Consider the following 23,459-nt stretch of genomic DNA (forward strand, 5'->3'; position numbering starts at 1 on the left):
TTGACGAAGGGAACCAAGTGACACATCTTGCTAAAACGGTCCACGACCACCCAGATGACAGTAAAACCCTCAGAGGAGGGAAGGTCAGTTATAAAGTCCATAGCCAAATGTGTCCAAGGAGCACTGGGGACCTCCAAAGGACAAAGCAACCCCGCAGCAGGAGTATGTGAGGACTTAGATCTAGCACATATAGTACATTGGCGCACCCACTTAAAGACTTCCTTCTGCCATCCAGGCCACCAAAAACTGCGACCCACCAGTCTCTTGGTCTCAGAGATTCCGGGATGACCTGCCAACCGAGATTCGTGACACTCAACAAACAAATCTCTCCTAAAGGTCCCAGGCACAAACAACCTCCCATGAGGAGTGTTAGATGGGGCATTCTCCTGAGCTTTAAGAATCTCATCTTCCAAAACGGAGTCTAAAGCAGCTATCACAACACCTTCTTGTAAAATGTTTTCCTCTTTCTCAGCACCGACTATGGGAGAAAAACTGCGAGACAAGGCATCCGCCTTAACATTCTTAGTACCAGGGATGTAAGTAACGGAGAAATTAAACCGCGAGAAAAACAGTGCCCACCTAGCCTGACGGGCATTCAGGCGCTTGGCAGCATCAAGATATATCAGATTTTTATGATCCGTAAGAACCTGAACGGGAAATTCCGCACCTTCCAAGAAGTGGCGCCAGTGTTCAAATGCGAGTTTAATAGCCAATAATTCCCGATTACCAATATCGTAATTCAGTTCAGTCTCCGAAAATTTTTTTGAAAAAAAGGCACAGGGATGTAATCCATCCCCGTTATCCTGAGACAATACTGCGCCAACCCCCACAGAGGAAGCATCAACCTCAACCAAAAACGGCCTAGTAACATCAGGCTGCATAAGGATGGGAGCAGAGGTGAACCTCTCCTTGAGATACACAAAAGCTTCAATGGCCTCAGAAGACCACTGAACCGCATCAGCACCTTTCCTGGTGAGATCAGTCAGAGGTTTGACAATACTAGAAAAATTTTTTATGAATTTTCTGTAGTAATTGGCGAAACCCAAAAACCTCTGTATCGATTTCAAACCAATAGGCCTAGGCCATTCCTGCACAGCCTGAACCTTAACCGGATCCATCTCAAAACCTTTGCTGGAGATAATGTAGCCCAAAAAACTAATTCTCTGTACAGCGAACTCACATTTCTCCAGCTTAGCAAAAAGCGAATTGTCCATTAATAACTGTAATACCTCACGCACGCTCCGCCAATGAGACTCCAGATCTGGCGAATAAATCAAAATGTCATCCAAATACACAACCACATTTTTACCGATCAAAGGTCTAAGGATGTCATTAATCAGATTCTGAAAAAATGCAGGAGCATTAGTAAGACCAAAAGGCATAACCAGATTCTCAAAATGACCCACAGGAGTGTTAAAAGCAGTCTTCCATTCATCACCCTCCTTCATGCGCAACAGATTGTATGCCCCCTTAAGGTCAATTTTAGAGAACCACTTGGCCCCCAATAACTGGTTAAACAGATCAGGAATCAATGGCAGTGGGTAAGGATTGCGTACCGTAATTTTGTTAATCTCACGAAAATCCAGACAAGGACGTAAACCGCCGTCCTTTTTTTTTACAAAAAAAAATCCAACCGCCACAGGAGACTTAGAGGGCCTAATGTGACCGGCGGCCAAACTTGTCTGTATGTATTCCTCCAAAGCCTTCCTCTCAGGAATGGTAAGGTTAAATAAACGACTTTTAGGAAGAGTCGCTCCAGGGACAAATTCAATAGAACAATCATAGTCTCTATGGGGAGGCAAAACCTGCGATTCCTTCTCAGAAAAAACTCTCCAAAAATCCTGAATAGGAACAGGCAATACTCCCCTATCCAAAGCTGCAATACGCCCGTTACAACACTTGTCATAACATTTATGGCTCCAGGATTTAATTTCACTGGTAGACCAATCCAGTACAGGATTGTGAAATTTTAACCAGGGCAAACCCAATATTACTGGAGAAGGCAAGTTATTCAACACTACCAAATCCAATTTCTCATGGTGAACACCATTAATAGTGAGAGGAAATTCACTGACCTTGAGAGTAATATTCTTCAAAGGGGAGCCATCCACAGAAACCACAGCAATGGGGGATGATAAAGGTTCAGGTTTTAAATTGAGTTTTTCCACGAATCCCCCATCAATTACATTCAGTGTAGACCCGCAATCAACAAACACCCGAAATTCCATTAATTTTTCCTGAGCAATCGTGGAAGCAGCTAAAAATATACCCTTGGAATTTAAACAGGCAATACGGGCGTGACTGACCATTTTTTTTTCTTTCTTCATACGAAGCTCACAGCCTTTAATCAAATGACCAGATTTTCCGCAATAGAAACACAAGCCTTCTGAAAAACGACGGTCTTTTTCTTGAGAGCGAGGTGCCACTGATCCAATCTCCATCGGTTCACCACTGTTAGTACACACATTATCATAACCAGAAACTGACATAGCAGAGGATTTGCTCTCATTAACCCTAGCACGCAGTCTTCTATCCACCCGTATAGCTAATTGCATAGCCTGTTGCAAATCCTCAGGTGTAGGATAAGCAATTAGCAGGTCTTTAACCCTTTCACTGAGCCCAGCAAGAAATAGACTTTTCAGAGCAGAATCGTTCCACCCTGTTTGAGTGGACCAACGACGAAAATGAGTACAATATTTTTCGACATTACCTGATCCTTGTTTTAAACGTCTCAACTCAGTCTCAGCTGATGCCACACGGTCAGGATCATCATATAATAGTCCTAAAGCAGAAAAAAAACTATCCACTGATCTGAAGCATGTATCACTAGGTTGCAAAGAAAAGGCCCACTCCTGAGGCTCTTTGCGCAAAAGTGACATTATGAACCCTACGCGCTGGGATTCATCCCCAGAGGACTTGGGTCTCAAACGAAAATACAATAAGCAAGCATTTTTAAATGAAAAAAATTCTCGATGTTCACCAAAAAATAAATCCGGCAAACATACCTTAGGCTCCAAGAAATATGCTCCAGGACAGTTACTCACGTGCTGACGGAGCTCGGCCACTTCCAGAGAGAGTCCCTGCAGGTGTTTAGCCAAATCCTGAACCGACACCATGATGGAACAAAAAAAAAAAAAAAAATCTTTCCTTAGAGAATTTGCAGGCTGGACTTACTGTTATGTTCTGCTACCAAAGCTAAGGAAAGAGAGGAGATCTGTCCCTACTATAAGACTCAGCTGAATCCCTACGATGTAACAGGGAACCTGATCCTGCGATCAGACCTGCTAAAGTCCTAATCTAGTCTGTACGGAGACCTATAGATGTGAGGAGGGAATCCCTACAAGTACTAAGGACTGGGAGGAATATGGGACACCTCCTAACAGAAATAGTAGCAGACAGACGAACAAACAAAATAGATAGAACATAGAGGTCCGTAGACCAAGCAAACTAACAGAGTTAGATACAGAGCACAGGCTAGCTAGAAAGTAGATATACAATGAAGTCCAGCAAAGCCAGAAGGGCGGAGCAGGATTAAATAGGCCAACAAGGTCATGTGACCAGCAAAGGAAAAAAAAACTAACAGCAAGGTTCTAACAGTTCCCCCACTTCCCCATACTGTGCCCCCACTTCTCCATATTGTTCCCAACGCTCCCATCTCTACTTACTGTTCCACTACTTCTCCATACAATTCCTTCACACTCCCACTTCTACATATGGACCCACACATCTTCCAGTTCTCCAATCTGCACCTCTTTTTCTCCATATTATCCCCTACGCTCCCATCTTCTCTATACGGTCCCCCCACTTCATATTTTACACCCACTTCTCCATACGGTCCACCCACGCTCCCATTTCTCGATACGATCCCCCCACCTGTCTATAATGTCCCCCACTTCTCCATATAGTCCCCCCACACCTCCATATGGTCCCCACACTCCTCCATACAATCCCACCACACTCTCTCTTCTCCGTATGGCCCTCAGATGCTCCCAGTTCTCCATCCTGTTCCCCAATACCCATATTGTCACCTACTCTCCCACCCCTCCATACTGTCCCCCACTTCTTCATTGTGAACACCCATTTCTTCATACGGCCCCCACCTCTCCATAAATGCCTCCACTTCTCCAAATGGTCCCCCCACTCCTCCATATCGTTCCCATGCTTCTTCCTCTCCTTACTTTCTCCTTACTTTCCCAACACTTTTCTACATGGTCCACCCCCCTTGCTGCTCCCTCTCACAATTTTCCCCACTGCCTCATTACGTGCAAGCAGGACTCATCCTTTGCCGTTCTGCTGCTCAGTGATTGCAGCAGAGTGATGAGGTCAGCTGTGTGCGACCTCTTCACTCTACTGCACGTCGGGGCGGGGAGATGATGAGCATTCCCCTGTGTCCCCTCGCTGCAGTGTTGCTCAGCTGTATTCACGTCTAAGAGACTAAATACAGCTGAGCACAGGGAGAAGGAAGCCAGCCAGCTGCTGTGCAGCTCTGACTTAAGTATATCGGATATAGTTAAGCATAGAGTAGCTCTGGGTGGGCGAACTGTGGTGGGCCCCCCCTGAGCACTGGGCCCGGGGCAACCGCACCCTCTGCCCACCCCCGGTAGTTACGCTACTGCTGCCTGCATGTCCTGCAGCTTCTATGGCATGCTGGGAGTTATAGTTCATCCCACATTTGTCATGTGGTTTCCCTGAACACTATAACTCCCAGCATGTCCTGCAGATTCTACGGCATGCTGGGAGTTCTAGTTCTCCACAGTGGTACAGTGTTTTACTGTATGTGCTGTAACTTAAGCTGCAGTAAAATGCTTGCCTCACTGTTTGTCTCGACTAGGTAGGGAGCAGGGTCACAAAGCAGGAAGAGGGATCACACAGCAGGGATGAACGGCGCTGTTATGAATTCACTAAGGCCGCCCTTGTCAAGAGTAAGGGGTTGTCTCCGGTCCACATCATATGCTGCAGTGACGTTACTAAGAGGCAGGGCCGGGACAACACAGAACAGTACAGCGCGCAGCACCCCCGACCCTGCCTCTTAGTAACGTCACTGCAGCACATGATGTGGACCGGAGACTACCCCCTTTCTCCTGGCATGGGCGGCCGTAGTGAATTCATAATAGCGCCGTTCATCCCTGCTGTGTGATCCTTCACCCTGCTGTGCGACCCCGCTACCTGCAGCGCGCTGCTGCCTCGCCGCCATTAATGCACTATGGCCAAGTTAGACAGGAGAAAGGGGGCGGTCTCCGGTCCAGATCACGTGTTGCAGTGACGTTGCTAAGAGGCAGGGCCGGGGGGACTGCACGCTGAACTGTTCTGTGTTGTCCCGGCCCTGCCTCTTAGTAACGTCACTGCAGCACGTGATCTGAACCGGAGACCGCCCCTTCTCTCCTGTCTAACACGGCCATAGTGCATTAATGGCGTTGCTACTGATCCCTGCTGTACGATCCCTCGTCCTGCCCGACCCTGCGACCTCGCTACCTGCGCGCGACCACGCTCCATCGCTTCCGCCCCGCACCACCCCACAGTAAGCACTAGAACTGTATTTGTGCTACATTCGGACCATAAGACGCACCCTCTTTTTTTAAAAAAAAAATTGGGGAAAAAAAGTGCGTCTTATGGTCCGAAAAATATGGTAGATCCAACATTGCAAACTGCACTTAGATGTGCAATACACCTACACAATCAGCCTCAGCATAACATATAAAGTAGAAGGCAGAATAGCCATAGGCATAACCTGAGGCAGAAGGAGTAGGTTATACAGGGTGGGCCACTTATATGGATATACCTAAATTAAACGGGAATGGTTGGTGATATCAACTTCCTGTTTGTGACACATTAGTATATGGGAGGGGGAATACTTTTCCAGATGGGTGGTGACCATTGCAGCCATTTTGAAGTTGGCCATTTTGGGTCCAACTTTATTTTTTTCAATGGAAATAGGGTCATGTGACACATCAAACCTATTGATAATTTCATAAGAAAAACAAAGGTGTGCTTGGTTTTAACGTAACTTTATTCTTTCATGAGTTTTTTACAAGTTTATGACCACTTATAAAATGTGTTCAAAGTGCTGCCCATTGTGTTGGATTGTCAATGCAACCCTCTTCTCCCACTCTTGACACACTGATAGCAACACCACAGAAGAAATGCTAGCACAGGCTTCCAGTATCCGTTGTTTCAGATGCTGCACATCTCGTATCTTGATGGTATGGTGTGGTATATGGGGTACAAAGATAGTGGGGCATTCTTCATTAATGGAAACCTCAATGCCACTGGATATCTGAAATTGCTACATGATGATGTGTTGCCCTCTTTATGCACTGAAGATGGCAAGTTCCCTGAGTTTTTCCAACAAGATGGTGCCCCACCACATTGGGTATCAGGTCCTAGCATTCCTACATGAACAGTTTCCTGGAAAGTGGATTGGCCGTTGTGGGTCAGTTGAATGGCCACCAAGGTCTCCCGATATGACCCCCTTAGACTTTTATCTTTGGGGTCATCTGAAGGCAATTGTCTATGCTGTGAAGATATTGATATCACCAACCATTCCCATTTAATTTAGGTGTATCCATATAAATGGCCCACCCAGTAGATAATGTTGTTAACCCATAATGAGGGAGGATCAGTAATGGGCCCACCAGCACTACCCCGACGCACGTTTCCCGTATAGCTTTCTCCCCTTGAGAATTTTTAAATATATTGGTGGTTTATGGCTACCCCAATTCCCTTTTTCTTATCTTGCTGATTATGTTTGGAGTACTCCACTGCTTGATTTTGTGGTATTAATTTACTGTGTGGTAGGACGTTAAACTCTAGTCCTTTACTTGAATAATGATTCTGTGCTATATGAATTTTCCATTATTTATTAGTACAGACCGTGAATACCGAACAGTGTATTGTCTTCCGGGTGCTCAGGTTTGGCATATTGCGGATTGGATAGACAGATTGCTGGGTGGGGCTGGAGAAAACCCAGTGGTCATGGTACACATCGGTACCAATGACAAAGTTAGAGAGAGGTAGAAGGTCCTTAAAATGATTACAGGGAACTAGGAGAGAAGCTGAAGGCCAGGACGTCCAAGATGGTGTTTTCAGAAATACTGCCGGTGCCAAGAGTGTCACTAGAAGGACAGCGGGAGCTTAGAGAGATAAATAAGTGCCATAGAAATTGGTGCAGGAAGGAAGGGTTTCGGTTCATGGAGTACTGGGCCTATTTCGCTGTCAGCTACAAGCTCTACGGTAGGGATGGGCTGCATGTCACTGGGGAGGGTGCAGCTATGCTGGGGGAAAAAATGGTCAGACGAATAGAGAAGCTTTTAAGCTACAATCTGGGGGGGGAGGGTAGTCGTGCTAATAAGGGGATAGATGTAGGTGTAAATGAGGATCTAGGGGGGGCTGAGATATGCAAGGAAAGTAGGAAGTTGAGTAGGAGTAACAAATGCGCTAATAGTATTAAATGTCATCTGGCAAATGCAAGAAGTCTCACAAACAAAATGGCTGAACTGGAGACTCTTATGTCGGTCACAGAATATGATGTGGTGGGCATTACGAAAACCAGGCTGGATGAAAGCCATGACTGGGTGACACACATGAAAGGATATACTACATTTAGAAAGGACAGGAAAGACAAAAACTGTGGAGGGGTGTGTATTTTAGTAAGATCCAACTTAAAACCTCTGCTCAATGACGACATTGGGTCTCACTGCGACAATGTAGAGTCAGTCTGGGTAAATGTACATGGGGATGGCAATAATGGAAAGCTTTTAATTGGATTTTTTACAAGCCTCCTAATATAGCTGAACTGGTAGAGGATGAAATGCTGCAACAATAAAAATGCAGCAAATAATAATAGGCTCCTTATTATGGGGGATTTAACTATCCAGATCTTCAATGGGACATAGAATCTTTCAGTTGTGCTAAAAGCTGCAAATTCTTATCCACAGTTCAGGACAATGACCCCTCTCAGCTGGTAGATGAACCAACCAGGGAAGGTTCTGTCCAATAGACCAGATACAATTTCAGATCTACAGGTCCGGGAGCATTTGAGAAGCAGTGACCATAACATGGTAAGTTTCAATGTAATATTCAATAAAACATTTCAAAAAGGAAATGCAAAAACCTAGAACTTTAGGAAAGCTGATTTTAACAAATTAAGGGAAGAGCTTAATCGTGTAGACTGGAACCATATCATGGTAACGGGATACTGAATGTAAATGGGGCATGTTTAAGGAAATACTACTAGAATCCTGCAGAAAATGTATACCCTCTGGTAATAAAATGTCCAGGAATAAAAAGAAACTATTATGGATAAATAAGACAGTACAAAGTTTAATAAGACAAAAACAAAGGGCATTCAAAATGTTGAAGGCCGAGAATACAGAAATAACATTTCAGGAGTATAGAGACCTAAATAAGAAATGTAAAAAAGAAATCAAGCTAGCAAAGCTATCTATAGAGCAACAAATTGCCAGTGACATTAAAATAAATCCCAAAAAAATTTATAAATTCATCAATGCCAAAAAGAAAAAAACAGATGGTATATCGACCCTTAAAAGATGATAATAACAAGATAATTATAGAGGACAAAGAAAAGGCTGAGATATTAAACAGACACTTTTCATCCATGTTCACCAACAAACCGTCTGTTCCAGGCATCTTTCAACAGGGCAAAAATCAAAGTTCATCACCTGATATAACTAGTTTAATATAAAAAGAAGTATGCCTGCATCTGAGAAAATTAAACATTGATAAATACCCCGGCCCAGATGGCATTCATCCAGGGATAGTGAGGGAATTGAGCTCAGTGATTGAAAGACCGCTGCATCTCATATTCTTAGATTCTCTTGTAGCAGGGGTAGTGCCACAGGATTGGAGGACAGCCAATGTGGTACCAATACTTAAGAAGGATAAGAAAGTGGATCCTGGTTAGAGATGAGCGTTGTTCTACTCGAACTGTTCGCCAATCTCAAATTCGAGCTGTTTTGGGCGGTGTTCGAGCCGGTCGGCGAACACGAACAATTTGAGAAAAATTCGGCTGTTCGAGGTTATGTTCGATAACTGTTCGTGCACAAAATCATAACTGGATTTTTTCTCAGTAATGATGAAAATTAATGTTAATACGCAGTTTGAGTGTACAGCGGGGCGGGGGGAGGGGCAGGGGATGGATCTCTGCAGGAACAATGAAGATCTCCATTTTTTTTTCTCTTTCCCGCATTTGCAGTGGGGAGGTGAAATCTGTCAGCCTATCAGCAGCGCACACATGGAGCGAAGTGCTTTTTTTCACACAAGCAAGGGCATGTGTGATTGGCAGTGTATGTCACATGTCCTTGCCCTATAAGACCAAGCCATTTTCCCCGTCGCCACCATTTTCTCACTGCTGCAGCTGCGTGTTAGACGGCACCGCTGTTGCTGTGTGCGCTATACCTTGTTAATTTCAAGCCAATTTTCGCACAAATATACAGATAGCTTGGGAGTAGGGAATAGTTGTGATTGCAGTCCTTTTAAGGACTAGGTTACAGCATTTCCTACGACTTTTATCAGGCAGGTCTGTGCTCTTAAATAGATAGATTGTGGGAGTAAAGACTAATTGTAATTGGAGTCCTTTTCAGGACTAGGTTACATCAGTTCCTATCAGTTTTTGCCAGGCAGGTCTGTGCCAGTGCTGTGCAAGTTTTTTTCACAGCATTTGGCTGAATCTAGCAAAGCTAATCCTTTTTGGCCTATTGCAGAGTGTGTTAGTCAGTGGAGTAGCCTATCTGTGTTGCAAGATATACCACCTGTGTATAGAATACCAATTTTTTTACTGCACCTAGTGAAGTAAAATCTTTTGGGCATAGCATCATTCTATTAGTCCATCTATACTGACCTCCATCAGGTTGCAAACTGAATATAATTTTTTTCTGCATCTAGCTCTGAAAAAATATTTGGGCTTCTAGCAGTGTGTGGGACTTGGTCTATTAGTCCATCTATACTGACCTCCATCAGGTTGCAAATTAAAAATAATTTTTTTCTTCATTTAGCTCTGAAAAAATATTTGGGCTTCTAGCAGTGTGTGGGACTTGTTCTATTAGTCCTTCTATACTGACCTCCAGCAGGTTGCAAATTGAATATAATTTTTTTCTGCATCTAGCTCTGAAAAAATATTTGGGCTTCTAGCGGTGTGTGGGACTTGGTCTATTAGTCCATCTATACTGACCTCCATCAGGTTGCAAATTAAAAATAATTTTTTTCTGCATCTAGCTCTGAAAAAATATTTGGGCTTCTAGCAGTGTGTGGGACTTGGTCTATTAGTCCATCTATACTGACCTCCATCAGGTTGCAAATTAAAAATAATTTTTTTCTTCATTTATCTCTGAAAAAATATTTGGGCTTCTAGCAGCGTGTGGGACTTGTTCTATTAGTCCATCTATACTGACCTCCATCAGGTTGCAAATTAAAAATAATTTTTTTCTGCATCTAGCTCTGAAAAAATATTTGGGCTTCTAGCAGTGTGTGGGACTTGGTCTATTAGTCCATCTATACTGACCTCCATCAGGTTGCAAATTAAAAATAATTTTTTTCTGCATCTAGCTCTGAAAAAATATTTGGGCTTCTAGCAGTGTGTGGGACTTGGTCTATTAGTCCATCTATACTGACCTCCATCAGGTTGCAAATTGAATAAAAAAATTTTCTGCATCTAGCTCTGAAAAAATATTTGGGCTTCTAGCGGTGTGTGGGACTTGGTCTATTAGTCCATCTATACTGACCTCCATCAGGTTGCAAATTAAAAATAATTTTTTTCTGCATCTAGCTCTGAAAAAATATTTGGGCTTCTAGCAGTGTGTGGGACTTGGTCTATTAGTCCATCTATACTGACCTCCATCAGGTTGCAAATTAAAAATAATTTTTTTCTTCATTTAGCTCTGAAAAAATATTTGGGCTTCTAGCAGTGTGTGGGACTTGTTCTATTAGTCCTTCTATACTGACGTCCAGCAGGTTGCAAATTGAATATAATTTTTTTCTGCATCTAGCTCTGAAAAAATATTTGGGCTTCTAGCGGTGTGTGGGACTTGGTCTATTAGTCCATCTATACTGACCTCCATCAGGTTGCAAATTAAAAATAATTTTTTTCTGCATCTAGCTCTGAAAAAATATTTGGGCTTCTAGCAGTGTGTGGGACTTGGTCTATTAGTCCATCTATACTGACCTCCATCAGGTTGCAAATTAAAAATAATTTTTTTCTGCATCTAGCTCTGAAAAAATATTTGGGCTTCTAGCAGTGTGTGGGACTTGGTCTATTAGTCCATCTATACTGACCTCCATCAGGTTGCAAATTAAAAATAATTTTTTTCTTCATTTAGCTCTGAAAAAATATTTGGGCTTCTAGCAGTGTGTGGGACTTGTTCTATTAGTCCTTCTATACTGACCTCCAGCAGGTTGCAAATTGAATATAATTTTTTTCTGCATCTAGCTCTGAAAAAATATTTGGGCTTCTAGCAGTGTGTGGGACTTGGTCTATTAGTCCATCTATACTGACCTCCATCAGGTTGCAAATTAAAAATAATTTTTTTCTGCATCTAGCTCTGAAAAAATATTTGGGCTTCTAGCGGTGTGTGGGACTTGGTCTATTAGTCCATCTATACTGACCTCCATCAGGTTGCAAATTAAAAATAATTTTTTTCTGCATCTAGCTCTGAAAAAATATTTGGGCTTCTAGCAGTGTGTGGGACTTGGTCTATTAGTCCATCTATACTGACCTCCATCAGGTTGCAAATTGAATAAAAAAATTTTCTGCATCTAGCTCTGAAAAAATATTTGGGCTTCTAGCGGTGTGTGGGACTTGGTCTATTAGTCCATCTATACTGACCTCCATCAGGTTGCAAATTAAAAATAATTTTTTTCTGCATCTAACCCAGCCAATAGTTTTGGCCTAATACCACAGTTTGGCCACTCAGCTCTGCTCGGTTACCATCCATTGTTTTTTTGTGCAAACAACTCCAGAGTTGTGAATTAGTTAACCACCAAAATGAGTGGAAAAAGGCCTGCTGCTGGTGGAAAGGGGAATAGGCGTGTTGGGAAGGGGAAAAAAGGTTGTGTCCGTGGGGTAGGTGCAGAAGAAAGACCATCTTCCAGCCAAACTAAAATGTCTACTTCTTTTAGCGGACAATGTGATAAGATCCCTTTCTTACGGCCACGCCAATCGCTACAAATTCCAGATGAGGCACAAAAACAGCAGGTGCTTCAACGGATATCAAGTGCTCCTTTAAGTGGGCTCTCCTCCACATCAACTTCAACATCACAAATACTCCAGTCCTCAAAGGTGTCACCCAAATCGCACTTGCTTCCTCACAGCTCCCAAATCTCCAGCTGCCCGTCTGAGTATGAGGTAGAACAGATGGTTGAGTCTGCAGAGCTGTTTACTCATACTATAGCCTGGGAATCAGAGGTCGACTCCAGCGCTTCTGTGAATCCAGACGAGGAAATGATCTGCACTGATGCCCAGAATCTTTATGAGTCGGATCCAGGACCAGACGCAGAAGGTTCTGACCATAATGTAGACCCTCATTCCCAAACTGTAACTCCTGTTGGTGGAGACAATGAGGAAGACGATGATAAGACTCAAATACCTGATTGGAGCGACAACTTTAGTTTTTTGTCAGGGCAGGAACAGGTTGGCTCTGAGGACGACGGGTGTGATAACGCACAGGGTGATGATGATGAGGTCGGAGATCCCACTTACTGTCAACCCACAGTCAGCCAAGAGATGAGGTCAGCAGAGGAGGTGGAGGAAGATGCTAGTGACGACGAGGTCAGGTTGCGCCTTCCTGGACAGAGACGTAGTACTGGAAGCACGTCAACAACTGCATCCTCAAACACAACTCTGCCTCTCACCACAAGTCGTGGTGGCTCTTCAGGTCGCATGGGTGCTAAGCCTTGCATAGCCTAGGCATTTTTTCAGATCGATAAAGATGACCCAACTCGTGTTATCTGTAACATTTGTCAGCAAAAGCTAAGTAGAGGCCAAAAAATACATAGTTTGAGTACTTCATGCATGAACCGGCACATGGACATGAAGCATAAGTTGCAGTGGGAAGCTCAGTGTGCTACAATGCGGTCTAGCCGGCCGGGCCAACCACCGTCTGCCATATCTTGTGCATCCGCGGCCTCTTCATCCTCTGTGACTGGGGGGACAGCAGTCACACCTGTTTTGGGGCGCAGACCTGCCACCTCTTTACCCGCAACAGCCAGCGTGATTGGCAGGTCATCATTTTCTTTGGAGGTGGTAACACCAGCTGGTCTTGAGCGCTGTCCGACATCGATAGCACCACCTTTGGATCAAGGCAACCTAACATGTCCGCCTGCATCTTCCTCACAGACCGGCAGTTTGCCGGGGACACCCTTATCAACCCCGTCTAAGCACAATAGCCAGCCCTCGGTCCCTCAGATGTGGACAAGTAAAAGACCATTTCCTCCTAGCCATGAGAAAGCTAAGAGGTTGAATTTCACCATCTGCAAGCTCTTGGCTACAGAAATGCTGCCTTTCCGCCTGGTGGACACAGAGGATTTTCGAGACCTTATGTCCGTCGCAGTGCCCCAGTACCAGATGCCCAGTCGGCACTACTTCTCAAAGAAAGGTGTGCCTGCGCTCCACCAGCATGTCGCACACAACATCACCGCTTCTTTGAGAAACTCTGTGTGTGACAGGGTGCATTTCACCACAGACACTTGGACGAGTAGGCATGGACAGGGGCGTTACATGTCGCTGACTGGGCACTGGGTAACTATGGTGACAGCAGGACAAGGGGCTGCTGTCCAAGTCTTGCCGTCCCCACGAGTTGTGCGTCAATCCTCTTTATGTAATTTTTCCTCCACTGCTTCTGCCTCCTCAACCTCCTCTCGGTCTTCCACCTGCACCCAAAGCCTGTCTGGTCATGCCACAAGCTTTCTAACTGCGCAGAAAGGATCCTGCACACCTCCTTACTATGCTGGCAGTAGGGCTCAACGTCATCAGGCGGTTTTTACATTGAAATGTCTGGGAAATGTGAGTCACACAGCTGAGGAGTTATGGTCAGCTCTGGAGAACCAATTTCATGAATGGTTGTCTCCACTGGACCTGAAACCAGGGAAGGCCATGTGCGACAATGCTGCAAACCTGGGTGCGGCCCTTCGCCGGGGCAATGTCACACACGTGCCTTGTATGGCTCACGTGTTGAACCTGGTTGTCCAGCAATTTTTAGCCCACTATCCCAGACTAGATGGCCTTCTGCAGAGGGCACGGTCGCTGTGTGCTCTCTTCCGCCGTTCGCATCCCGCAGCTCAGCGACTTACATCTCTACAGAAGTCGTTGGGCCTGCCACTTCACCGGCTAAAATACGATGTGCCTACCCGGTGGAATTCAACTCTGCACATGTTGCAGCGACTGTGGCAGCACCGACAAGCCCTGGTGCAATACGTTCTGACGTATAGCCTGGGCCAACGAGATTCAGAGGTGGGGCAAATCACGCTGGAGGAGTGGTCTCAGATCAGGGACCTATGCACCCTTCTGCACAGTTTTGAAATGGCGACGAAGATGTTTAGTGCTGACGATGCCATTATCAGCATGACTATTCCGGTGATTTACATGCTGGAGCACATGTTAAACAGAATTCGGAGTCAGGTGGTGGCACAAGAGGAGGTGGAGGAAGTAGAGGAGGAGGAGTTGTATGCGGAAGGGTTAACATCTGCAAGGTCCAGACGGTCGGCAGCACCAAGGCGGCAGGCATGTGAGGGTGGGGGAGATGGTTTTACCAGGGCGCATGGTAGCAGCCAAACTAGTGAGGAAGGTGCAGGAGCCCAGGAAGAAGTGGAGGACGAACTGATGGAAGACTCATCAGATGAGGGAGACCTTGATCACATTTATGTTGTGCGAGGTTGGGGGGAGAGGACAGAGGAAGGAAGCATGATTGTTACCTCGCCACCAACACAACAGGGACTTGGTGCTCCTGGATGCACAACACACATGAGTACCTTCTTGCTGCACTACCTGCAACATGACCCTCGAATTGTGAGAATTAGAAATAATCCTGACTACTGGGTTGCCACACTGTTAGATCCCCGGTACAAAAGTAAATTTGCAGAAATTATTCGTGCCATAGAAAGGGATGCACGCATGCAGGAGTATCAGCAGAGACTGTTGCAGAATCTTACATGTGCTTTTCCACAAAATACCAGTGGTGCACGTAGTGAATCTCACAGTTCCAACTTGCCAACCGTGGGACCGTCAAGTGTTCAGCACTCAAACCGTAACAGAACCACAGTATCTGCTGGTAACATCAATTTTGCGGAATCATTTCACCACTTTTTTAGCCCATCCTTTGCAAGGCCACAGGAGACAAGAAGTCTGACACATAGTCAACGCCTAGAGACGATGGTACAGGAGTATCTCCAAGTAAACATTGAAGCCACGACTGTGTCACTGGACCCTTGCTCTTTTTGGGCTTCCAATCTGGATAAATGGCCGGAGCTAGCCACTTACGCCTTGGAGATCTTGTCATGCCCCGCAGCCAGCGTTCTGTCTGAACGTGTGTTCAGCGCTGCTGGTGGTGTGCTGACAGATAAGCGCACGCGGCTCTCCACTGATAATGTAGACAGACTCACGTTCATAAAGATGAACAAATCATGGATCCGAAACGACTTTTCTACCCCTGTGTCATCCTGGGGAGAGTAAAAGCTTGATGATTGGTTAAAATCACCCTACCAACCGTTTTAAGCTTTCAAATTACTAATCATGTTTATCTGTATCTTGACTGGAAAATAATTTGGGCTTTGTAGCAGTGTGCAGCACTGATCCTATTAGGCCATCTATAATAAGCTTCACCAGATTTAAAATTAAAAATAATTTTTAGCTGCATCTAGCCCGGAAAATAATTTTGGGGCTCCGAGATGCGCAAGACACATAAGTGCCTTCTTGCTGCACTACCTGCAGCATGACCCTCATATTGTCAGAATTCGAAGTAATCATGACTACTGGGTTGCCACACTCTTAGATCCCCCAAACTTTTCGATCAACCTTTTCATTTTAATAAAGACCAAAAAAATGGTCATTTTTGAAATTATAAGCATTAGCAGGTTGTTAGAAACTGAAATCAAACAGTTTTCAACTCAAAACTTTATTCTAGGTGATGTTACATTTTCACATAGGACCCCTTGTTCGAAAGGAGCTTCTGAACTCTCTCGTCCATTGAATTTGTCAGGTTTTGGATGGTTTCTGCTTCAATTGTTTTGCATGAGGACAGAATACCCTCCCAGAGCTGTTGCTTAGATGTGAACTGCCTCCCGCCATCATAGACACTCCTTTTAATGATGCTCCAAAGGTTCTGAATGGGGTAGAGGTCAGGGGAGCATGGGGGTCACACCATAAGTTTGTCCCCTTTTATGCCCATATCAGCCAGAGATGCAGATGTTTTATGTGCAGCATGAGATGGTGCATTATCATGCAGAAAAATGATCTTGCTGTGAAATACACGGTTCTTCTTCTTGAACCATGGCAGGAAGTGCTGTTTGAGAAAATCCACATACATTATGGAGTTCATCTTTAGCGCCTTCAGGGATCCTAAAGGGGCCGACAATCTCTCTCCCCATGATTCCAGCCCAAAACATTACTCCACCTCCTCCTTGTTGGCGCTGTAGCCGTGTTTGCGTGGGGTGTCCATCAACCAGCCATCCTCCACTCCATTCATCTGGACCATCGAGCGCTGCACGGCACTCATCCGTGAACAAAACAGTTTTGAAATCAGTCTTCATGTAATGTTTGGCCCACTGGAGCCGTTTCTGCTTGTGTGAAGTGGATAGAGGAGGTCGACAGGATGGCGTATGCACAGCTGCAAACCTCTGAAGGACCCTGCATCTTGTTGTTCGGGGGACGTTGGAGGCACAAGCAGCTTCAAAAACTTGTCTGCTGCTATGACAAGGCTTTTTTGCCGCTGCTCTTTCAACCTGACGTAATTGCCTGTAGGAAAGAGTCCTCAATTTGCCCTTATCAGCACGCACACGTGTGTACTGTGAATCAGCTACATACTTCTTGATTGCCAAGACACTTCATCCTGATCATCGCACAATGTTGATTGTAGTCATGCCTTGACCTAAACACTCCACAATTTGTTGCTTCTCAGCAGCCGACACATCCTTTTTCTTTCCCATTTTGGCAGAAAATGTAGGCTGCTTAATAATGTGAGAGAGCCTTCTTAAGTAGTCTTGCCTTTCATTGGACACACCTGCCAAACTAATTAGCACAGGTGTCTGCAATTGCTTACAGTGATATAAAGAGCCCTGACACACATCACCATCAATGAGTTTAACTGACAAACAAACAAATTCTTCCCTTATCACTCCTAAACACTTTTTGCATAATAATTTGGAACGCGGTGTACATGTGGTTTTCCACAAAACACCAGTGGTTCACGTAGTGAATCTTACAGTTCTAACTTGCCAACCGTGGTCTGTATGGAATTGTTCAATAAAGGGCCCAAAATTAAGATAACATAGATGGGAGAGGTCTCTATGAATAGGAATTCCTAAGTATTTGATACCCTGTGAGGGCCAGGCAAAGGGAAAGTTGGACTGGATGGAATCCTATATGGATTTAGGGAGGGAGACATCGAGGGCCTCAGACTTCGCTGCATTGATTTTAAAATTTTACCATGTAACAAAGTGATCTATTTCAGCCATAACAGCAGGGATGGATATATGTGATTGAGTGATATATACTAGGACATCATCAGCAAATAGAGAGCACTTGTACTCGGTGCCTCCCACCTCAATCCACCTAATATTGGGGTTATGGCGAATTGATGAGAGCAGGTGCTCCGTCACTAGGATGTATAAGAGAGGGGACAGAGGACATCCCTGCCTTGTCCCATTGGTGATTGTGAAAGGTGATGAAAATGTTCTGACGCACCCCCTGGGCCTTGGGACACCCGGAGCCGGACCCTTTTTGGTGGATGCTGGTGGTTGTAGTCTTCGTGGCGGCGATCCGGTTCCGTGGCTCAGGGCGGTCAAACCAGTGGCGGAACTATTTATGTGGTTTTGATGTTTAAATGTCCGACTACGCCACCCGTGGATTGCGGTCAGAGTGAACCGCCGCTACAGGGCAGACCGCTAAGGCTGGTGTTGTGGGTGCAGCAGAGCGTAGCATAACTCCCCATGGGAGGAGTATAGCCTCAGGGCAGTGTATGCGGAGGATGGGGGTGATGGTGCAGGGCAGCAGCAGTAACGACACGGAGTCAGTGATGCAGTTCAGGGCCTTTACTCACAGTTCTTATTATCCAGACCACGTCTGCAGGTAACGGCTGCCCACGTCGTACTGTGCTCACCAGGTGAGGGGCTCAGACAACTCCCAGATAACTTTGGAGCGCTTCACAGGACCCCCTTTGTGTGTCCTTTGTCTGGCCTTTCTTACCAACACTTCTGTCCGGCTGCCTCGGGCCTCCTCTTGGTAAACTTGGCGCCAGTTTCCCTGACCCTATGTGGTGCCTTCCTAGCGGGTGGAGCAAGGGGCTGCGCCACATAAAATGTCAGAGCCTCCGGTTTCTAGCTGAGGGTCGTTTCCTGCCTCCACTAGTTCGGGGACCGGTCTCCCCCTTTGGCCTGACCCCTCCACGCAGGTGGATTCGGGCGTGCGGTGGCGACTCGCCCGTCCGCACCCCTGGGATCCCTTCATTCCTCGTTCCTGGAGCCTTCTCCGCTCCTCTTCCTTCCTTCTCCCTCTTGCAGGCCTGGGCCTCTGTTACTAGGCCCGCCTCCGGAGCAGAGCTCATGCAGAGCCCCTGCTCCCTGCCACTTCTGCTCAGACTTCTCTGCACTGAACTAAGATGGTGCCCACCTTTTATACTCCCTTCTCAATGCACCCAGGAACTGCTTCCTCCCTGCTCCTGCACTGCAGGGTTCCCCTTCCTCAGTGTTCCCTCCCCCCACTCCAGCCAGGGACAGGGACTGTCGTGCCCATCTCAGGGGCATATTGGTCGCCCTGCCCCACGGCAATGTGGTGTAATGCATGCAGGTGTCGGGTCCTGATCCACACTCCATCCTTATCTGAGAGTGAGATATCACACCTCTGGGTGAGGTGCAATACGTCTGTAGCAACCGAGCCCTCGGTGCTACAGTTCCATTTATCTTCAGCCTAGGTGACGTATTGTGATACAGGGCCGTGATTTTGGCTATAAAAGGGTCCCCTAGACCCCTACCCCAAGCTTTTTAAGAGAATCATATATGGCGTGCCAGGAGACTCTATGGAATGCTTTCTCAGCATCCAACGAGAGTATCTACTTACAAATTTTTAACTGCATCTAGCCCAGGAAATACTTTGTGCCTAGTAGCAGTGTCTGCTAGTCAGCGGATTATCCCGGCTGTTAAGCAAGCTACACCACCTGTAGTTTGGACACTTAATTTTTTCAAAGGAAATGCTTCGGGACCACGGGATACTTAGTGAAGAGCATCAGGAGGCACCCCAAGGCATAGGGGCTGGGACTGGCACTAGGATGCCTTGCGGTGGACAGCCGAGCTCGATCCTTATAAAAGCTTTTTAACTGCAGCAGCTTTAGTGGACGCTACTGGAGCTGGAATTACGCGGCTGCTGGCATGAGACTTGCCCTCCAATAGATCCTTGTAAATGGATTTAAAGTGTATTCATTCAAATTAGAGGGACAATTTAAATTAAAAAGCTTAGAGCTGCCTCCACCACAGGGGGGCTCTCTCGACCCACCAGCGGACAGGCACCAGTATTGGGAGAGGGGGGCTGGCCGTCAGGGTTCACCGCGGCTCTGGCACAAACCCGGCGACACGGAGGTGGCACGGGCAGGAGCGGACTGGCCGTCTCGGCTTCTCACTTTTTGGATTTTAGAAGGGCATGACATGCCTATATCTGTGTCTCCCCCTCCTTTTACTCCTCCACCTCTTTTCTTTTCGCATGACTATATGTACTTGTCACTTTTCCATGTGTTAGTTGTGTCTTCTGAGCAGTTTGTCAGCTTTTGGACACCTTTGAAGGTGTTTTCTATGTGTTTCTATGTGTTTTTGTTTGCCTGCCATTGGTTTTAACGGTGTTCGAAGGTGTTCGACGAACAGTTCGACGAACAGTTCGGCGAACACACGGGTGTTCGACGAACCGAACCGAACTCGAACACTACGGGGGTGACTCAACACTAATCCTGGTAACTGCCGTCCAGTAAGTATGACATCGGTAGTGTTTTTGAGGGCATCATAGGAGATGACATGCAGAGTTATATCACAGAGAATAATATAATAAATGATAATCAGCACGACTTCATGAAACATAGAGTGTCTAACCAACATGTTGGAGTTCTATGAGGAGGTAAGTGTAAATCTGGATGTTGGTATTGCTGCTGATATGATTTATCTGGATTTTGCAAAGGCATTTGATACTGTACCACATAACAGCTTTACACTGAAACTACAGAAGCAAGGACTTGGGGGAAATATAAGTAGATGGGTAAGGAATTTGCTAAATGGTAGGAAACAAAGAGTTGTCATAAATGGTAAATTCTCTAAATGTGATATAGTCAGCAGTGGGGTACTGCAGGGATCTGTGCTAGGACCGATTCTTTTTAACCTCTTTATTAATGACTTTGGGGATGGGATTGAGAGTAAAGTGTCAGTCTTTGCTGACGACACCAAACTATGTAGGATATTAAAATCTGATCTTGACATTATGTTATTGCAAAACAATCTGGATAAGATGACTGAATGGGCAAACACTTGGCAGATGATGTTTAATGTAGATAAATGTAGAGTAATGCACCTAGGACGGAGTAATCCTATTGCTACATATACATTAAATGGGAGTATACTCGAGACTACAGAAGAGGAGAAGGACTTGGGTATTCTGGTTATAAGTAAGCTGAGCAGCAGTACTCAATGTCAAGCAGCAGTGGCAAAAGCAAACAAGATTTTAGGATGTATAAAAAGAGGAATAAAATCCCACAATCCCAATGTACTATTGCCCCTTTATAAATCACTGGTGAGGCCACATCTGGAATATGGAATCCAGTTTTGGGCTCCACATTTTAAAAATGATATTCAGAAGTTAGAGTCAGTTCAAAGGCGGGCAACTAGATTATTACAAGGGATGGAAGGCCTCTTATATGATAAGAGGTTGAAAAAGTTGAGCTTGTTTAGCTTAGAAAAACGACGCCTCAGAGGGGATCTCATTTACATGTATAAATATATGTGTGGTCAGTACAAAGGACTAGCACATGACTTATTCCTTCCAAAGACCATACTAAGGACCAGGGGGCACTCATTACAGGTGGAAGAAAGGCGATTTTGGCACCTAAACAGGAAAGGGTTCTTTACAGTCAGAGCAGTCGGACTGTGGAATGCCCTAGCACAAGAGGTATTGATGGCAGACACCATAACAGATTTCAAAAAATGGCAGGGTGATCTCCTTCACACACATAACATTGTGGGTTACAGTTAAACTAAACAAAATGTTACAACTATAGTAGTACATGTAGTACGACAATAGTAATTACATAACTAGTAACATAATTAGGTTTGATCCAGGGCTCTAGGACTGATCGCCTTTTCTCGGGGTCAAGAAAGAATTTTTCCCCTGTGACACAAATTGGCTCAAGGTGTCCTGGGGTTTTTGCCTTGTTCTGGATCAACAGATTTAGGCATAGAGATTTTAGTAATACCACTATTAGAATCACAAGAGTAATACAAAATATAAAACTAATTTTAAAAATGAAATTATAAAGGAGTAAATTTTTAACTGTTATATTGCAGCAATAATAAAAATGATAATAATAATACATTTGTGAGGCCTAGTCCCAGTTAGTTAGTTAGTAAGTTAGTGTAGGGAGTACAATTGGGGGAGGGAGGTTGAACTAGATGGACCTAGGTCTTTATTCAACCTACATTACTATGTTACTGTTACTATGTATGGACCACACAATTAGCACAAAGGATTTAGATGCTGAAATGTGGACTGCTGGCTGGATCACCCAATTAGCACAAAGGATTTAGATGCTGAAATATGGACTGGTGTCTGAACCTGTTACGACAGTGTTCCCCAACTCCAGTCCTCAAAGCCCACCAACAGATCATATTTTCAGGATTTCCTTAGTATAGTATTGCACAGGTGATGGAATTATTGCCTGTGCAGGTGATTTAATTATCACCTGTGCAAAACTAAGGAAATCCTGAAAACGTGACCTGTTGGTGGGCCTTGATGACTGCAGTTGGGGAACCATGTGTTACGATACTGGCGAAGCACTGCTGGAATCCAGTGGCCGAAGGAGCACGAGCGGGAACAGCAAGTGGTAATAGATGTTCTTGGAGTTTGCAAAGGAATTGTAGGAAACAATCTGTAGTTAGGTAAGAACAGTCTGGGTAAGACGGTTCAGACCTAGAGACTGGAGCTAGCGTAAACAGCTAGACACAGTGCTCAGGCAATGTATGAAAGATCCATGTGGCTTTAAGTAGGCCCAGAAAGGAAACAAGATAGATTCCACAGGTTCAGAATCCGCCATCTTAGTAAAGGGCAATTGCAGAATACAACAGCTGCCTCCAGTGGTAAAGAGTGAAATTGCAGCACAATTATTAAAGTGAACAATAGCGGCCACTAGTGGTCAAACTGTAGAAGGACAACAGGAAAATTGGAAAGAATACTTGGATGGTAGCCAGAATTTGCGAAGTATGGTGTTTGTTTGGTTGAAGCATTTTGAGAATTGTTGTACGAAAATTCTGCCATAGGAAACAAATCAACTCAATCATCCTGAAGATGACAAATTTAGCATCTGTGATATTGCTCTAAGGTTTGGTTTGTGCATTTAGTCTGCCCATTAGATTGGGGATAGAATGCAGAAGGTAAGCTGACATCAATATCCAATGCTGCACAAAAATTCTTCCAGAATCTCCATATAAATTGTGATCCACGATTAGAGACGACTTCGTCTGGAACCCCATGAAGATGAAACACAGTTTGAATTACAAGATCAACGGACTCTTTAGCAGAAGGCAAACCAGTGCAGGGGACAAAATGTGCTGCTTTGGTGAGTCAATCCACCACTACTAGGATTGAACTCTTTCCCTTTGAAACTGGTAGTTCAACAATACAGTCCATAGATATACAGCCCCAAGGACGAGATGGAATTTTCAGAGGCTGCAATAATCCCATAGGTGATGTGTGAGGAGTTTTAAGTCTCACAGAGTCTGGAACATAGATGCAATGATTATGAGTCCATACTTTATTTTGAAAGGTAAGAGGTATATCATCTGGTGGATGCAGAAGAATTGGGTATGCTTCCCGTATATCTTCCAGCAAGTTCTGTCTATGGATCATCCCCAGGAAGTTGGACTCAGTCAGAATAGTTGTTGGTGGCACTGCTGTAGAAGAATCTTTGGATAAGAATCTAGATAAAGCATCAGCCATACCTTTATGGGAGCCAGGTCTGTAAGAGATAACAAAGTTGAATCGGTTAAGGTGTTGA

At 45.0% G+C, this 23,459-nt stretch overlaps 1 long non-coding RNA gene across 1 annotated transcript in view; it reads left to right on the plus strand.

The window, feature by feature from the left end:
- The first annotated feature begins 5,364 nt into the window (after positions 1-5,364).
- Positions 5,365-23,459, plus strand: part of LOC141271097 (uncharacterized) — a 106,672-nt gene continuing 88,577 nt past the window's right edge. Inside the window, exons 1-2 of the long non-coding RNA XR_012321831.1 lie at positions 5,365-5,518; positions 7,935-8,057. This is a non-coding gene — a long non-coding RNA (uncharacterized lncRNA). The remainder of the gene's footprint in view (positions 5,519-7,934; positions 8,058-23,459) is intronic.

The sequence above is a fragment of the Phyllobates terribilis genome, unplaced genomic scaffold, assembly GCF_046119375.1.
Source record: "Phyllobates terribilis strain yellow unplaced genomic scaffold, ASM4611937v1 Scaffold_5__5_contigs__length_657084704, whole genome shotgun sequence".
NCBI lineage: Eukaryota > Metazoa > Chordata > Amphibia > Anura > Dendrobatidae > Phyllobates > Phyllobates terribilis.